We start from the raw sequence: 18,692 nt of genomic DNA, 5'->3' as shown, positions 1-18,692 counted from the left end.
TTCTTCCTCCCATAGATAAGCATATATGTGATTTTTCGTTCTGATCAAAGATCAAGGTGATGTAGGAAATAAATTACAATAGACAAAGTCTATCAAACCTCAAAATCTGGTCTTATGACTCTGTTAGAGCATTGCTCGGTCAAACTCGCAATTGTTGCTATCTCAAGCTTGTTTGTCAGTGTTAGTGATCAAAACTATAAGTCTTGATTTCTAGTCTACTTATAGTAATGTCTCGGACTAGGATAAATTGTGTAGTTGAGCATTAGACTTCACGACGTTCATCAATTGAAGACAAAGAACTACTAAGGAGCTTGTGGAACTTCATCAACAAAAGGTATGTGGATACTAAAACCCATCTATCACTTGGAAATTCTATTTCTACTCTATCTCCAATATTGAGACAAAAGTCGTATTACTATATAGTATTCAATTATGCACATTTGAGATTTCGAGCTGAGTTTAACTCGGTTACATATTTCTCGAAATATGTGTTGGTAAGCTTTCGCTTCAACCAATTTCATCTTCTATTCTTGACGAAATTCAAAATATGATCATGTGAAAATTGCCGAGTAACATCTTACATGGTTTGCGTGATACAATCATATGGTGTAGACTTGGAATGTTTCGTTATGATTATTTCAATAACTTGAAAATTGCCTTTATGCTAATAGTATGTGAAAACGGCTATTGTCATCCTCTAAGAAAGTTTCAATGATTGAAGTAAGAGTTTAAAACTATTGGATTATGAACATAGTATGCATTCTTGCATGTATGTGATCCATTACCTTGTAGTTGTGGAATTCCGGGTACCAAGAACACATAGCAGTACGCATACTTGTGTAAGGTATAGGTCCGGGAATTTCTGTTGGGTTTTGGAAGTGTACTAAGGTATGCGTACCCGTTCGCATACCGACGAACCCAAACTCATACCGACTACTTAGGTATGCGTACCCGTATGCATACTTGAGTGGTTAAGTTCTAAAATCGATTTGTTCATGAACTAATACATTTATGTATTAAGGAATGTATTCTTTGCAAACCGTGGATATAATATTCATTAATTGATTCGAGTGAATCAAACCGATTTTGGTTCAATTATGTTCTTGTATATTTATATGAGAATATAGCAATTGAACAAGTATTTAACTAGTTTCATTTGAGTCATTTGAACTAGTTGTGGTTAAGATGAATAAGGTTGATATGAGAGTGTTCATATAGCTAACCTCGATTTACTATTGTTGATCCAGCATGGTGGACATGTTTAGGTACGGTAACTTAAACCTAAATGAAGGTACATTTCATTTGTGTATAACAAGCTAAGTTCGATCTAACGGTTGAAAGATATTATCTTGAATCTAATCATGTTTTCATCTAACGGTGAATATTGAATGCTTTGTTAACGGTTGAAAGATATTATTACCCGTATGCATACTTGAGTGGTTAAGTTCTAAAATCGATTTGTTCATGAACTAATACATTTATATATTAAGGAATGTATTCTTTGCAAACAGTGGATATAATATTCATTAATTGATTCGAGTGAATCAAACCGATTTTGGTTCAATTATGTTCTTGTATATTTATATGAGAATATAGCAATTGAACAAGTATTTAACTAGTTTCATTTGAGTCATTTGAACTAGTTGTGGTTAAGATGAATAAGGTTGATATGAGAGTGTTCATATATCTAATCTCGATTTACTATTGTTGAGCCAACATGGTGTACATGTTTAGGTACCGTAACTTAAACCTCAATGAAGGTACATTTCATTTGTGTATAACAAGTTAAGTTCGATCTAACGGTTGAAAGATATTAGCTTGAATCTAATCATGTTTTCATATAACGGTGAATATTGAATGCTTTGTTATCAAGGTAACTTAGATTGTAAACCCTGATTTGAAAACTATATAAAAGAGAACTCTAGAAACTGGGAAACCTAATCCCCACACCTCATGTGTGATACTAGTTGCGACTAGAGTCGATTCTCCTTTCACCTTAGGTTTTTCACGAAACACTGTAGGTTAACGACTTGAAGACTTCATTGGGACTGTGAAGCCAGACCCAACTATTTTCTCTGTAATTGCGTGTTCTGATCTTTTCCTGTTCTATCGTATTGAGTACTATCTTCTCTAAGATTTGCTCGAGATTGATCTCCGATAGGCAAGATAAAAAGTAGTCACAAACATCTCCGTCTCATCGTTTGTGACTCCACAATATCTTGTTTTGCTATCATACGATTAAGATTATTGTGAGGTGATTGATAATACTAGGTTGTTCTTCGGGAATATAAGTCTGGTTTATCAATTGGTTCTTGTGCACCGTGATTTATCAAAAGATAAAACAAAACTCGTAGGTATTTTTGTGGGAGAAAGATTTATCTATTCCAATAGACTTTTCTGTGTGAGACAGATTTGTTTATCAAGTCTTCGACTTTGGGTCGTAGCAGCTCTTGGTTGTGGGTGAGATCAGCTAAGGGAATCAAGTGCGTAGAATCCTACTGGGGTTCAGAGACGTAAGGAGTGCAACTGTACCTTGATCAGTGTGAGATTGATTAGGGATCAACTACATTCCAGTTCGAAGTTCATTGGTAGTAGGCTAATGTCTGTAGCGGCTTAATACAGTGTGGTGTTCAAAGCTGGACTAGGTCCCAGGGTTTTTCTGCATTTGCGGTTTTCCTCGTTAACAACATTCTGGTGTTTGTTTTATTTCTTTTCCACATTATTTCCCTTATAAACCATAGCTTGGACAACTTAGGCAAAATAAAGAGCGGTCAGGATTCATTCTTGGCAAAGCTAAATCCATGGCTCTGGTTGTTCACATCATTATTGAATCATTAATTTCTTATAATAAATACTTTATTAATTTTTAATCATAAATGTCTAATAATTATCTTAATAAATATACTTTCATTAGATAAACAACAAATTTGTTAATAAAAAATCATAATAACTTTTAAAATTCTCTTGAACCCATTACATTTTTCTAAATATATTTTTATTAAATAGTCTTATGATTATCTTAATAAATATACTTTAATTAGATAAATAATTAAAAAAAATTAATAAAGAATCATATTAACTTTTAAAATTCTTTTCAACCCGTTACATTTTTCTAAATATATTTTTATTAAATAAATAATATATTTATGGGCAATTTACAAAAATAGGCCTGTTTTTTTTATGGTTTACAATACTAGGCCGATTTTTTTATTTCTTACAAAACTAAGTCAATTTTGGTGGACGGGAAGTTAGTTGAGTTATCTGCCACCTATCCATATTTTCCCGGTTTAAAAGACCATTTAATCTTTCAATCTCCCCACCCAAGACTAACGACACAAATTTCATTACAAAGCGAATGGCCAAGATCTCGTTTATAAAATACACATGTAATAGATGTAGCCACAGAAATCGAAGGCCTACGATCGTTCGTACTCCAAATTCAGACTCCACCAACCACTTTCCATTCTCCGTGACCAACTCAGTTTTTGTGCCTATGAATACCTTCTTTCACTAATTGCCATCACGGCTCTCAATTCACATCCATACAACAATGGCAGCAATACTTGTCTTCCCCATACATTCAGTTGCAGAGCTCATGGAGCTAATACCTAGTTGTTCAACACTCACAGACCATCATCTAAACCTTTAATCAAGACCACTGGAACCATTTTTACATCCGGCTATAGCAATTTAATTCTTGCATGTTCTGTAGCTACAAAACCCTTCCCAAGACTCACCCAAATATTCACCAATGCCTCAAGCCATTGCTATCGTTCACCGGCTTCGACAAAAACAATCAATACCCTTGAAGCATAATCAAAAAATCAATGAAAAACCGGGAAAATATGACTACGGACTAGTAATATACGAGAAATTCCTTTCAGGACTTTCTTCAAAGAATTACTGGACGTGAAGTGGTTTTACAGGAGATGAGTTTGTTGTGTCGTGTCAACCTTCAGCTCTTTCCCTGCAAAGAACTCAATCCATACAAACTCAACACTCTTAATCATAAATAAACTCTAAATCACCCATCAATTACCATCCAAAACAATCGGCATCAGTTTTTCTTTTCTCTTTTTTCTCATAACATTAATTTCATACCATAAATAAACCCACAATTCAGTAGTCGTTCTTTCTCCAGAAACCCCCGAACGGTTGATGTCAAACCACCACGAAATGACGAGACCACGAACTGATTTCTTCATTTCCGCCATTAGCAATCAATACCCCTTTTATAACACCTTCCTGCATTAAATCAAACAGTAACAAAACCATCTAATTTCGCTGTCCATCACCATTAACTCAAGACCCATTAATTGATTCCAAAACCCCCAAATTCCATTTTATGTAGTCGAAATTATCGAATTAATACAATAATCATCAATGCAATTACCTATTCAAACAAAAAAACCACACAGAACCGTTGTTGTCGTTGTTTGGGGAGGGGATTTGCTGCTCACCTCTTCCAGATGGAAAACCAAGCAAAAATGAGAATATGTGTATGAGTATATCTACCCGACGGAAAGGAGAAGAAGAAGAAGAAACAGATGGAGATGAATCTTTTATAGATTATAGTGTAGATCATTGATTTTTCTCCAAATAAAAATTGCTAGTTGAAGATTGATTTCTCAACACGGGGTTTAAGTTTATCATAGACAGGTCGTCGGTATGGAAAGGCCATAACTGTAATCTCCTCCTATTCACGATATATCCTCCAACGATATTTTAACGAGATATTGACCATTCAACACGAGATGTTGACTGAGATAACGGATTTGGATGAAATCCGTTCGATAGGCCTAGATTTGTAAGAAATAAAAAAAAGGGCTTAGATTTGAAAACGACGTTCCAAAACAGGCCTATTTCTTTATATATTCATAAATTTATTAATAATCATATACATAGAAATTAGGGATGACCCAGGTGGTGTTTGAGATTGAAGATGCACGGAGCAGGTGACGATAGTGATGATGGTGGAAAAGGTAGTGGTAATTAGTGGTTTTGGTGGTGGTTTGCCATCTGAAATGGCTCACATTTAGAAAATCAATATCGTAGACTGTCTGAGAGTTTTCAAGAATTGGAGATATATCTTTTCTGAATCGAATGGGTTTCCATCTGAAATGTCTCAACTTTTATGATCTAGTGGCTTATATAAATGAATTAGTATTTATTTGTGTTATTCAAATATAAGAACATACGATGTAATATGTATTGTAGAGTCCATTCATAATTTTAATCTTTTTGGACCATTTTAGAATGGTACAAAATAAACAAGGATTCCGAGCTTATGGGACACAATTATTTATAGGAAGAATGAGTTTGAGTTATGTAATTTTGTTTTATTCTACATAGTTCGATATTTTGGTTTTGCAGGGTCGCTAAAATAAGGGAGATGTTGAAGGGAAATACCATTTCAAATGATCGATAATATGTTTTTGTCTTTGCAAACTATAAAACATATCAAATATCGATGGTTTTGTTGTGAAAGAGGGTAAGAATAAACATTATTTGGGAGAATGTCAAAATATCAAACATACTGGAAAGGAATCATATATGAGTACATGATAAAATATTTGTGGACTGAAGAGTAAAAAAATATATTGGTTTTGTCTTCATTTTTATAACGAGAAGGAGAGTAAACTCGATAATTAATAATATTAAGTTTAATACCCAGATAAAAATTATGTCCATATCGTTTCAGCACGAGTTAAGCGCTAAATAAATCTACGCTTAACTAAAAGCTATGTAAGTAGTGGCCAAAATTTGTCTACGAAGAAGATAAATCCACGGTCTTGGTTTGCTCAACCAAACTATTATAAATGTTTTATTAATTAGTATCTCATTAGTTTCTCATAATAAATTATTAATTAATTTTCATCATAAATGTCCCCTTAATTGATCTAATAAATACATGTTTTTATTAGTAAATAATAATTTATTAAAAATTATATTAATAAATATTACCGGTGGTATTGGATGAAGTAGTGTGTGGTAGAGATATTAAAGACACGAAAATATTATGGTGGGTGTTGATCTTTCCCTGGTGGTGGAAAAAATAGTGTTGATGGCTGTTTTTAATGGTGGTGGGTGTTAGTGAATAATAGTGAACTATAATATTTTTGTGTCTTTACAAACACACAACATTATATTGTGAAAGATACAATTAGCTATTTTTCGCACGATTGGTAAGGAAAAAACCAAATATTTCGTGGATGATACCAGATATTATAAGGAAATATCATCATATACCGCTGGATCACCCAAATGATACCCGATGAGACAAACTATGACTTTTAGTTTTAAATAAAATTGATAACAATATAAAAAGAGAATTTAATAAAAACAAACCAATGGAATAAAAAAATAATGGAATAAATTAATTGACGACTTAAGTTTGTTCAATATAAACTTTTCTCATGACGTCCGTGATTAAAAATTAAAAAGCACGTCCATTGGTTGGGGGGTGGAAGCAACGGTGATGTGGGGGAAATAAGTGGTATCAAGTGATATTTTGGATGTGGTGGGTGTTGGTGAAAGTAAATATTTTGTTAATAATGTTTCGCCACAAATTGGTTAACCTTATAAAGAATATAAAATATGGTTGACCGTCTTAATGATAATATAAACTCGGTAAAAATGCATGACAATTGAAATAATAACTGCAAACGAACGGTACGAATCAAAATCAGTACACAATAAATTAACTTATTATTAAGTCGCACGGTTATGACACGAGTTATATCATAGCTAGGTGATATTTTTTTCATGTTTCTTTGTTCTGTATTATAAAACTAAGTTTAACTAAGTTAGTTAACATAAAGAGAGATCTTGATTTGCCCTTCCGATTGATAAATCCACGTTTGTGATCGATCCCATGAATACACGCTTTAATTCGGAAATAATGCATTACATTTTCTATTTTTCCCATCCCAAAAATCAAAAGCAAAGTGGAGAAATTCGATATAGTAAAAATAACACCTACATTCCCATAAAACTAAACAATTGATTCTCTCACTCACATCCAGAAGGAGGAATGGACTTAAAACTTTAGTCCCCCACTTTTGACCAAACCTAAATCAGAAATAAATTTGGGAATTAAAGATAGACTAAAGAGAGAAAAGAAATTAAATCCAAGAACATGCTTTCGCTCAACCTTATTTCCTTTATGATTTGGTATCATCCTCGAAATCTTTGGTACCTTAATTTATCAATTGTTTTAGTATCATCCTCAAGATTTGTTTACGGAGAAGATAAATCAATGGTTGTTTAAGTAAGTGTATATAAATGACGTCTATGATTGAAAGTTAGAAATTCATATCTAACGGTCTCAATCTGTGCACATCATTATCATCTCATTAATTTCTCATAATAAATATTTTATTAATATCTCATGATAAATGTCTTATTAATTATATAACTAAATATATATTCCCACTCAATACATAACAACTATGTTAACAATTACATCAACAGATATTATGGGTAATCAGGTTGATATTTGTGAGGGGTGGTGCATGGAGCCCGTGGCGGCAATGCTGCTGGTGAAAAGGGTAGTTGTAGTGGGTGGTTCTGGTGGTGGTATCACAATTAGTCAATATAGTAGTGTGCAATTTTTATTCGATGTCGTTATGACACAAATAACAATATATTTTACAAATTGTGCTTGATTTTTTAGGTGTTAAAATAAGCTCGGTCAAATACAAAAGAAAAAATAATAATCAAAATGTATGAAGAACAATTGTCTTTTTAAATAGTAACAACAAATGAATAACACCGGTTATTTTTTTCACTTATTTTCGTGGTCGTGCCGTTACGGCACGGGCCAAGTTCTAGTATTTTGTTATATAATAGAAATATCACAGGTTGTGCGTTAAGATCAATCAACTAGATAATCTAAATTTTGGTTATTGATATAAATTTATTGACACTTGAACACTGGTCTTTGGTACCATTCAAGTTATTTCTCATATTCAATCGGGCTCGCAACTTCATATTTGCTGATTGCAAATTGAATTAAGAAATCGAGATATAAACTCTTTGATATACTTTTCTCTAGATTGAGTCTGACTATCTAGTTGATTCTCTTGAAAGTATATTGGAGTTTGTCTATTCAGATTGTCGAACGAAATATTGGGTGTGATTGTTAGACTCCCGCTTTTTTAATTGGTATTAGAGCAGGAAAACACGTTAAGACCGCATAAGTCTGTGTTTGTAGCAATCTGATTTATGTGGACCTACGAAGTATCTCACAAGTTACGTACATAGAGATGTCTTCCAAAGTTTCTGATCATGTCAAAAATCTTGGTTTTTCCTTAAAGGATAACTCCTTCGCAGATTCTTCCGAATCCCGGAGGAAAAACAAGAAAATTAACATCGTGTCAGAATCAGAAATGGAACTCACCAGATCGTTAAAAAAATCTGTTGATATCATTGACTTTCAGGATTCTAAAATCAAGACTCTTGAAGAAAAGAATGATCAGCTCATTGATGAATTCGAGAAATCTCTTGAAAGAGAAAGTGAACCCTATTGCTTTATTGAATCAATCTCTAACAATATCGAAAAATTGGTTCAAGAAACTACTCTACAACATGAAAATATTAGTATGCTTGAAGATATTGTTATCGAAAGAACTCAATTAGATAAAAACGTTTAATCAAGGCTCATTCATCAGAAATAAACAGTCATCATGTTGAAAGAGAAAAACTTGTTGCATCTCTTCGATGTGCCCAAGAACAGTGTAACACCTTGAAAAAGGAAAACTTTGTTTTGATGAGTAAGTCATCCTCTGCACCTTCTTCTGATACTAACAAGGATTTAACCTGCATAAAGAAAGCTCCCTCCAAGGAATTACCCACTGTGAATCACTTGCAAAAACTCGGATGTGCAGGAAAAGGTCATGAGTCAAGGCAATTATGTTTCTAATCCACGATGTTTTTCTTTCTGTGGGAAAAAGAATCATTATGCTCTTCATTGTTTTGCTAGAAAGAAACAAATCTCAGATCTTCATTACTTGCTTCTTTCTACTGTCAATGGAGTAAATCGTCTGACGACTTCTACAGTGAATTTATTTCCTACAGAAAGCCAGGATTCTTTTAAAAATGATCTCTCTTCAAGAAATCGTCACAGGGTGCAAGTTCCTCTCAATGGTATAAACTCTTGTGCCACGAATGAACACATTCCCTGTGCTTATAAGAACAAGTCTGGCAAGTCTAAATCGAGAAAATGGAAGTCCTTCAACTCTTCTCCTCTGGAACGGATCTCTAGAGGTCCTAGACTTAGTCCTCAGAAAAATCCTTCTGATGGACTCTTAATAGGGTTTATGACAGATTCCTCTGGGATAAGTTATAATCAAAGGAAAAAGGGAAATACTCGATACAAACGCACAAAAGATTTGTACGACTCATCTCCCATAATTTCCAGTGAGAATACTTCTCACTTCTTTACCTGATTCCAGGTAATTTAATCCTTGTATCTTTCTTGAGATTTGCAAGGATGATGATGTGGGAGTCTCAAGAATAGTTGTATGTTTTTGTAAGGATCCTCAAGCTCTTCAACTCTATTAGACTAGCCGCTAATAACTCGGTTAGTTTAACACGAACGTTAATTAATAGAAATTAATCTAACGACGATTTCGATACGAAACTAGTACCATTGGATAGATCTCGAAAAGTTACACAGAATGGACTACTCGAATGTGTCGTTCGGATATCAGACGAAGAAGATATCATCAGATTTGTTTGAAGGGAAAAATGGTTATTTACAGTTTAGCCTCCTTGGCTTCCCTTATCAATTTTCGGGTTCCTTTTTCTATTTTAGTCGTCCTTATCCCCTATCGATCGAGAGGATAAACTCTCATTTCTATTTTTCTTCTTCTTCATTCTTCTTCCTTTTTCTCGTTTCTTTTTTCTTCTCTTCTTCTTGTTCTTCGCTTGCGAGAGATTTGAGAGTTGTGAGTTTGGTTTGAGAGTTCTAGTTGATGATGAATAGCATATTAAATAGAATATGATGATGATGTTGTGGTCTATTAATCTCGGGATGAAGGAGAAGATTGAGTTACTGTAAATCGAAATTAGGGTTTATAGATTTGTTTGATATTCTGAAGAATAAGAAGATGATATATAGAGCTACTATTGGATAAAGAAGCATGGGTAGATGTTTAATTGAAATTCTGAAATCATTTTGAAGATGAATCGGAGAACAAAGTTAGGGTTTCTCAGTGAATTGAATTAAAGTTCAAATTAATGATGTATAAGAGGAATTAAAGATTTGGTTTGTCTAATTGAGGAAAGGTTGGTGTTTAATTGATGAAGAGAAGTTGTTCAGAAGTTGAATTGAAAAGAAAAGAATTAGGGTTTATGTTCTGTTCTTCCCCAATTTTTGAATAAGGGTTTCTGAGGATTGATGATTACGAGACTCAGATCGAGAGAGAAGAAGAGTGGAGCTGGTTTTGGAAGATGGTGGTGGTCTTGAGATGGTTTCTCAATTGAGCCAAGGGAAGGAAGAGTCTGATTCCAATTGCCTGTGTGACACTATTATGAGTTAATAGTTCTTCTAATATGTTTAGTGAAGTTATTTAGTATCTTTGATTAAGTATGTGTAGTTGATAATTGATTTAAGGCCTGGGTTGGGTATGAAGTGAGTTTTGGTTGTTGTTTTGAATTAAAGAGAATTGTTGTATGTTGAACTGAAGTTCAGTGTGGTATAATTGGAGTTGTTATGGTTTGGGTGTTTTGAGTAGATGATGTATGAATGGGGGTTACAGGTAGTGGTGTTGTTATTATTGTTTCCGTGGTGTTTTGGAATGCAGGGAAGGAGTTGGAAGTATGTTAATAGGAGGATATTGTGTGACTGAGTTTAAAAACAAAAGAATATGGAGTTGTTTTGATGTAGATCCGAGGTTTAGTGGAGTTGAAATGAATAATTGATTAGTATTTTTGGATGTTAGTTTAACTGTGATGTGGGGAGGTTACAGACATGTTTTGAGTGACTCCAATTGTTAGTCGAACTGAAGTTACAACTGTGGATGGGTATGGCTATGCTGGTGGAACTAAACTGTGTTTTAGTGATCGATCTAAGCTGAATTGGTAGTGGTGATGATGTTTTAGTTCATGGATTGGTTATGAAATAAAGAGAGAGTGGTGAAGCTGAGGTTAAGCTTAGTTTGATGGTGATTACAAAGTTGTAGATAGTGTTCCTGTGAAAGCTTGGAAAAGCTGCAATTGAAGGTAGGCATAGTTTTGATTATAATTGTAATTTGGAATTTGTTTAGTATAATTGAATTGAAATTGAAATGATACTTAAGAAGATGTTTTAGAGTTTTGGTTTATGTTGTGGTGTTGCACTTCAATGGTGTATTAGGATGTGCAGTGACCTTAGTATGTCTAACCTGGATAAGTCTTAGTGACTGAGTTAACTCAATCTTGACCTTAGAATTGACTTGAATATTGACTAGACTTGACCTTTGACCGGACTTAGACATTGACTGTTAGTTGACCTGTGACTATTAGTTTGACAGTTATTGACCGTTAGTTGACTCTGATGGACTGGACCTTAGATTAATGGGCTTGTTTAGTGGACTTGGTCTTAGTACCATGTATTCTAGTCTTATGGTCCGAATTAGCTTTCGGTTCCTTCTATAAAGTTGTAGATATTCATAAGACTTAGCTATGGACTATAAAATCAACCTAATTGGATTAGTAAACTCTTAGTTATGTTAAAGGTAGAGAATGAGATACCATAATGGACTTAGAACCATTAGTAGTTCACTTAGCTTATAACTGGAACTTGTATAAATTATGTTATGAGTCTTGTGTGAGCCTTTTGGCTAGATTCTTAAAGTTCTTGCGTGATTAACAGTTAGTCTATATTAACAACGATCGATTCAAAGGATGAACCAGTGGACCGTAGATCTCGAGGTAGGCGTGGCCTGTCATCAAAAGAGGTGGGAATACATTTAACTCTTTTGTAACCATTATTGTTTCTTTTACAAAAGTTTATGTTTACAAACTCATGCATTGTCCGTTTGTATATTCCATACATTGTTTAGTTTGCATTATGATTGTTCTGTTTATTCTTTGAATCTTTCCACGATTTGGAAAGGACTTGTATTGTTTGTTTGTCAATATGAATTGTTATGGGAAAAAAGAATTTCCACTTGTGGTATATATGATACGCTCCTTCGCATTTATACCTACTTTATGTTTATTGGTGTGGAATTGGCATCAATATTATTATTCGGTGTGGAAGTGGCATCAATATTATACATTGTTTTATGAAGGAGTTTTTCCATATACATGTTTGTTTATTTCAGTGACTTGGTCACTTTTTAGTGTTTGGGAAAACATGTATTGTTTTGCAACTTTTGCTTATGATTACTTGAAAGTTAAATATTATTCCTACTGGGCACCCCTTTTAGGGATGATGTGCTCATCCATTCCCACTTTCAGTTTCAGAGACAGATCAGAGTTGTGCATTGAAATCTTCGAGGAGTTAGTCCGTTTGTTAGATTACTTCGGCTATGTTTATTATGTTGAAAATTATATTTGAAAACCAAATGACTATTGTATATGTATCAATTGAGAGGAGTTCTTGTATATATATTTCTGAGCAGGGCTAGTTTTGGGTTAAGTTTTGTAGCAGGTTTCTTAATTGAATGTTTAAGTACATGATTTAGATTCTTAGTGCCTCTTTATTTTAGCTAATTTATTGGATTAGTCAGCTGCTAGCTTTGGGGGCGCTACAATGTTGGTATCAGAACTCGCCATTAGATATTAAATGGGAAATGATAGAAACAGCTAGTGTCAGTTAGTGAAATAGATCAATTTAGAATTGTGTTGGGTTTGTGAGATAAATCTTAATCACTAAAAATTATCAATAACTAAAAGATTCGTTTGATTGATTTGATTGTTTGGTTGTTTGTATAAGTTGTGAAATAAAAATAGTAGGGTACACCAATATCTTTTAGCTAATAAAGGTTGGAGAATAATTAGTCTAAAAAGTATGAAAACGTAATAATACAATATTAGAAAAATAGTGAGATTAGTATTATTGATAAATCTTGAAAATCACAAATTATAATTACACAAACGTTAATAATATTTTTGGGACTCAATAATATTTGTAAGAGTAGTTATAATTATACTTCGACCATCAGTGTTAATAATAATAAAATATTATAATAGTAATTATAAATGATAATAACAGTAATAATAATTTTAATAAAGTAATGTTAGCATTTACCAATTAGTACCATATTAAACTTAATTAAAATTTTAATAAGGATATATAACGATAAATTAATTATGAATAAATAACAATGGAAAATTAATGATGCTTATCTACGATTAAGTTTTATAAATTAAACTAATTAAAAATTAGAAATATATGTTTTGAGTCTAAACGAGTTAGTTAATATAACATTTATTAGGCGTTAGACGTACAGAGATGAGGATATAATATACAAAATAAAAAGACTCAACTTGTTAATAATTTGTACCGAAAGTATCTTTAGTCTAAAAAAATGATTCAGTAAATCTCTAAAATGAAACAAATATACATGAAGTAGTAATAATAGTATCCAGATACTTAGTGTAATATTAAAATTAAAAGAAAATAAATTCGCATATTAATAGGATATTTTACATTAATAACAAAATCTAAAGACTATTAGAATATATTATAATTTATGTAGACTCAAATTTAAATCATATTAAATTATCAATGCTAATATTTAACAAGATTTAATGTATGGGTTCAATATGAAGAAATAAATTAAAATTAAAAATAATAATAATAATAATAATAATAATAATAATAAAATCAGATGACTAGATTGCTTAAAATGCTGTGAAATATATTTTATGAAGTAAAATTTTATACGCTAGTTAAGATGGAAGTTAAAGACTAATTAATTTTAATAAATTAATACTTACTTAATCCAGCACTGGGGAATAGTAAAGGATGTGTTCTCTCTGTTCGTAGGAAGGCATTGTTGGGACTGGTCAACCTTAACAGGGAAACTGCATTCAGAGGTGACCGATCACAGACTTTTAGTATGATTTAGATCTTTTAGAAAACCAATAATTATATAGAGTCAATTAGAAAGATTCGTAGGAATCTCCCTTGTAATTAGAGACAAGTATTTTATAAGATAGAAATTAGTGTAAGAAACTTAGACTTCCCTACTTGATAGAACTTAAATCAGTGTAATTGAACCTAGAGCTACAAATTTTAAATTTTAGCTGTAAAAATACTTATAGGTTTGTGCTTTGTTTCTTGTTGTTTGCGCTTAGATAAGAGATAGGAATTCTCTATAAGGTGGGGAGTTTTTGAAGACCAGAAGGATAGTTTGGTTTTCGAGGAGGAAAATGATACAAGGTAAGAAGAATGTAAGGATCCTCAAGCTCGTCAACTCTATTAGACTAGTCAAGAGACGTCTTAGCCTCTAATAACTCGGTTAGTACGATTTCGATACGAAACTAGTACCATCGAAAAGTTACGCAGAATGGACTATTCGAACGTGTCGTTCGGATATCAGACGAAGAAGATACCATCAGATTTGTTTGGAGGGAAAAATGGTTATTTACAGTTTAGCCGCCTTGGCTTCCCTTATAAATTTCGGGTGCCTTTTGCTATTTTTGTCGTCCTTATCCCCTATCGATCGAGAGGATAAACTCTCATTTCTATTTTTCTTCTTCTTCATTCTTCTTTCTTTTTCTCGTTTCGTTCTTCTTCTATTTTTCTTGTTCTTCGCCTGCGAGAGAGTTGAGAGTTGTGAGTTTGGTATGAGAGTTCCAGTTGATGATGGAGAGCATATTAAGTAGAATATGGTGATGATGTTATGGTCTACTAAGCTCGGGATGAAGGAGAAGATTGAGTTACTGTAAATCGAAATTAGGGTTTATAGATTTGTTTGATGTTCTGAAGAATAATAAGATGATATATAGAGCTACTATTGGATAATGAATCATGGATAGATGTTTAATTGAAATTCTGAAATCTTTTTGAAGATGAATCAGAGAACCAAGTTAGGGTTTCTCAGAGAATTGAATTAAAGTTCAAATTAACGATGTATAAGAGGAATTAAAGATTGGGTTTGGATAATTGAGGAAAGGTTGGTGTTTAATTGATGAAGAGAAGATGTTCTGAAGTTGAATTGAAAGGAAAAGAATTAGGGTCTATTTTCTGTTCTTCCCGAATTTTTGAATTAGGATTTCTAAGGTTTGATGATTACGAGACTCAGATCGAGAGAGAAGAAAAGTGGAGTTGGTTTTGGAAAATGGTGGTGGTCTTGAGATGGTTTCTCAATTGAGCCAAGGGAAGGAATATTCCGATTCCAATTGCATGTGTGAGACTATTATGAGGTAATAGTTCTTCTAATCTGTTTACTGAAGTTATTGTATCTTTGATTAAGTATGTGTAGTTGATAATTGAGCTAAGGCCTGGGTTGGGTATGAAGTGAGTTTTGGTTGTTGTTTTGAATTACAGAGAATTGTTGTATGTTGAATTGAAGTTCAGTATGCTAGAATTGGAGTTGTTATGGTTTGGGTGTTTTGAGTAGATGATGCATGAAAAAGCGGGGGTCTAACAACACCACCCAATATTTCTCTTAGCAATCTGTATTAAGACGCTACAGACACTAGCCTACTCCAAGATAACTTCGGACTGGACTGTAGTTGAACCCCAATCAGTCTCCCACTGATCCAAGGTACAGTTGTACTCCCTACGCCTCTGATCCCAGCAGGATACTGCGCACTTGATTCCCTTAGCTGATCTCACCCACAACTAAGAGTTTCTACGACCCAAAATCACAGGCTTTGATAATAGACAAATCTATCTCACACAGATAAATCTATCAAAGGATCAATCTTTCTCCCACAGAAAAACCCTAAAGGTTTAGTTCCGTCTTTTGATAATAATCAAGGTGAACAGGACCAATTGATAATCCGGTCTTATATTCCCGAAGAACAGCCTAGATAAATCAATCACCTCACAACAATCTTAATCGTATGGTAGCGAAACAAGATGTTGCGGAATCACAAACAATGAGACGAAGATGTTTGTGAATACTTTTTATATCTTGCCTATCAGAGATATTAATCTTAAGCCAATCAATCTTATTGTACTCGTACTATAGAAGATGCAAGATCAGATCACGCAACTACGATAAAAGTAGCATCGATCTGGCTTCACAATCCCAATGAAGTCTTTAAGTCGTTAACATGGTTTTAGAAGAAGAAAGCCAAAGGTTAAAGGAGAACGACTCTAGCACGCAAACAAGTATCACACGTGAGGTGTGGGGATCAGCTATGCAGAGTTGCTAGATGTCCCCTTATATAGTCTTTCAAATCAGGGTTTCGCCTTGGTCACAAAGCAAATATTATCCACCGTTAGATGAAAACCTGATTAGATTCAAGTTAATATTTCTCAACCGTTAGATCGAAAACTTAGCTTTGTTATACACAAATGAAATTTACGCTTCTAGGTTTGTTAACCGTACCCAAACGTGTACATTGTTGGTTCAACAATAGTTAACCAAAAGGTTAGCCATATGAGCATTTCATACCAACCATATTCTTCTTCACCATAACTAGTTCAAGTGACTCAAATGAACTAGTTAGAGAGTTGTTCAATTGCAAGGAAATCTTATGTACTACACAAGACACAATTGAAGCAAAGATGATTTGATTCACTTGAATCGGTTCATGAACTTTATATCCGTGGTTTGCAATTTTCATTCCTTAGTCTTTATAAGTTTAAGTTCAGAAATCATATTCAGATATATAACCTTCTTAAGTTCGCACACTAGGTTCGCGGACTTAAGCAACCGGGAAGATTTACAAACTCCAACAGAAAATCTCGGCAAAGACTTTCCGTCGGTTCGCGGACTGGTACTCACTAACAAGTTTTTCAACTCCAGCAGAATTTCTCGGGATGAGAAGTTCAGCAGTTCGCGGACTGAGTTCGCGGACTTGGAAACAGGCCATTCTTCCGGTTTCTCTTGATCAACAAAGTTCGCAAACTTTGGTTCAAGGAATAGGACTTATGCACATATGTGTTTCCACAAAAATACTCATGTCCATCATTGGTTATGTAATCTAAACTCTCATTCCAACCGTTGAAACATTCTTAGAGGATGTTATATAGTTGTTACACCATTTCTCGGCAAAGCAATTTTCAAAGTGATTGAAACTTATCATGACTTTCGTCACTAGGTAAAGATAAACATGGCCGAAGCGAAACGCTTACCAACACATATTTCGAGATGTAGATAGGCGAGGTATACTCGTCTCAAAATACCAAATGTGTATAGTCTAAGTCTATATATAGCATACGACTTTTTGTCTCAAGAAGTAGGAGATAGAGTAGATAAAATTTTGAGTGACAGATAAGTTCAAGTCTTCACATACCTTTTTATCGAGAAGTTCCACCGGTTCCTTGAGTAGTTCTTCTTCTTGTATGATGAATCGCCATGAAGTCTTTGAGCTCAACTACACTTTCTATCCTAGTCCGAGATTTATCTATAATAGACTAGAAATCAAGACTTATAGTTTTGATCACTAACATTGACAAACATGCTTGAGATAGCAACGCATGCGAGTTCGACCGAGCAATGCTCTAACAATCTCCCCCTTTTCCAATTTTAGTGACAAAACTATCAATACATATGGAATACAAAAAAGATAAAGAAACTTTAGTATCTCCTATTCCACATGTCTAATCTTCAACATTCCTCGAAATCTTCGTCACTTCCAAGTACTCCAATGATCCCAAAGGTTGTAAGTTTAGCATCACCGTCGTTGAAGATCCGTAGCTATAACAATGATAAAGCATCGGTTTTGATCATTTTTATACAGTGTCATAGTATTATTACACAATGTCAAAGTCCAATTATATCACAACTTCAACAATAATACTATGGTGATATGTATCTTCCCCTTAGTCAATACTCCATCTCACATGGAAACCATTCCCCCTTACATAATGATCCGAAAACCATATGTATTTGTAGTGTGAACTATATATTAATTCTTCCCCTTTTTGTCAATAAAATTGGCAAAGGTACAAGAACGATATCATAATGAAATTTCCGTAAGAGACATTTCAAGACTAAAAGAAAAAATACATACCATCTAATTTAGATGCAATCATATAGCCGAAGCTAATAGCATTCATCAAGGAGTTTAAAAGATACAAGATAACCCCTTTAAAATTCCACAGCCGCACACCCCTCAAGATATGACCATTAAGCACGGGTTCAAAAGAACTCTCCCCCATTTGATGTCATTCCCAAGGGAACAACAAGAGAGACCTTAATTTCAAAAGAAAAGAAAGATTTTTATTGGATACTAAAAACCATGAGAATGATTTTCTATATCCAAAATCTCAATCAAATTAATCACAAGTAAACCCATGATTAATTTAATCGGAATACACAATCAAATTAAACACAAAAGTGATCAACTTAATTGATTATGCTCGACATAAGAAAACTTACGGAGCATATGACTAACATACCCATCAAAAAATGAATAGTATAGTCGTTCATATACTCAACATAAGAGGAATCTTACGGAGTATGAAAATACTCAACTAGATTAATTACAAGAGAAACCATAATTAATCTAATTGGAATACACAATCAAACTAATTACAAAAGTAATCAATTTAATTGTTATTTGTTTTGCTCGAC

The sequence above is a fragment of the Papaver somniferum genome, chromosome 2, assembly GCF_003573695.1.
Source record: "Papaver somniferum cultivar HN1 chromosome 2, ASM357369v1, whole genome shotgun sequence".
NCBI lineage: Eukaryota > Viridiplantae > Streptophyta > Magnoliopsida > Ranunculales > Papaveraceae > Papaver > Papaver somniferum.
Note: the sequence above shows the minus strand (reverse complement) of the source record.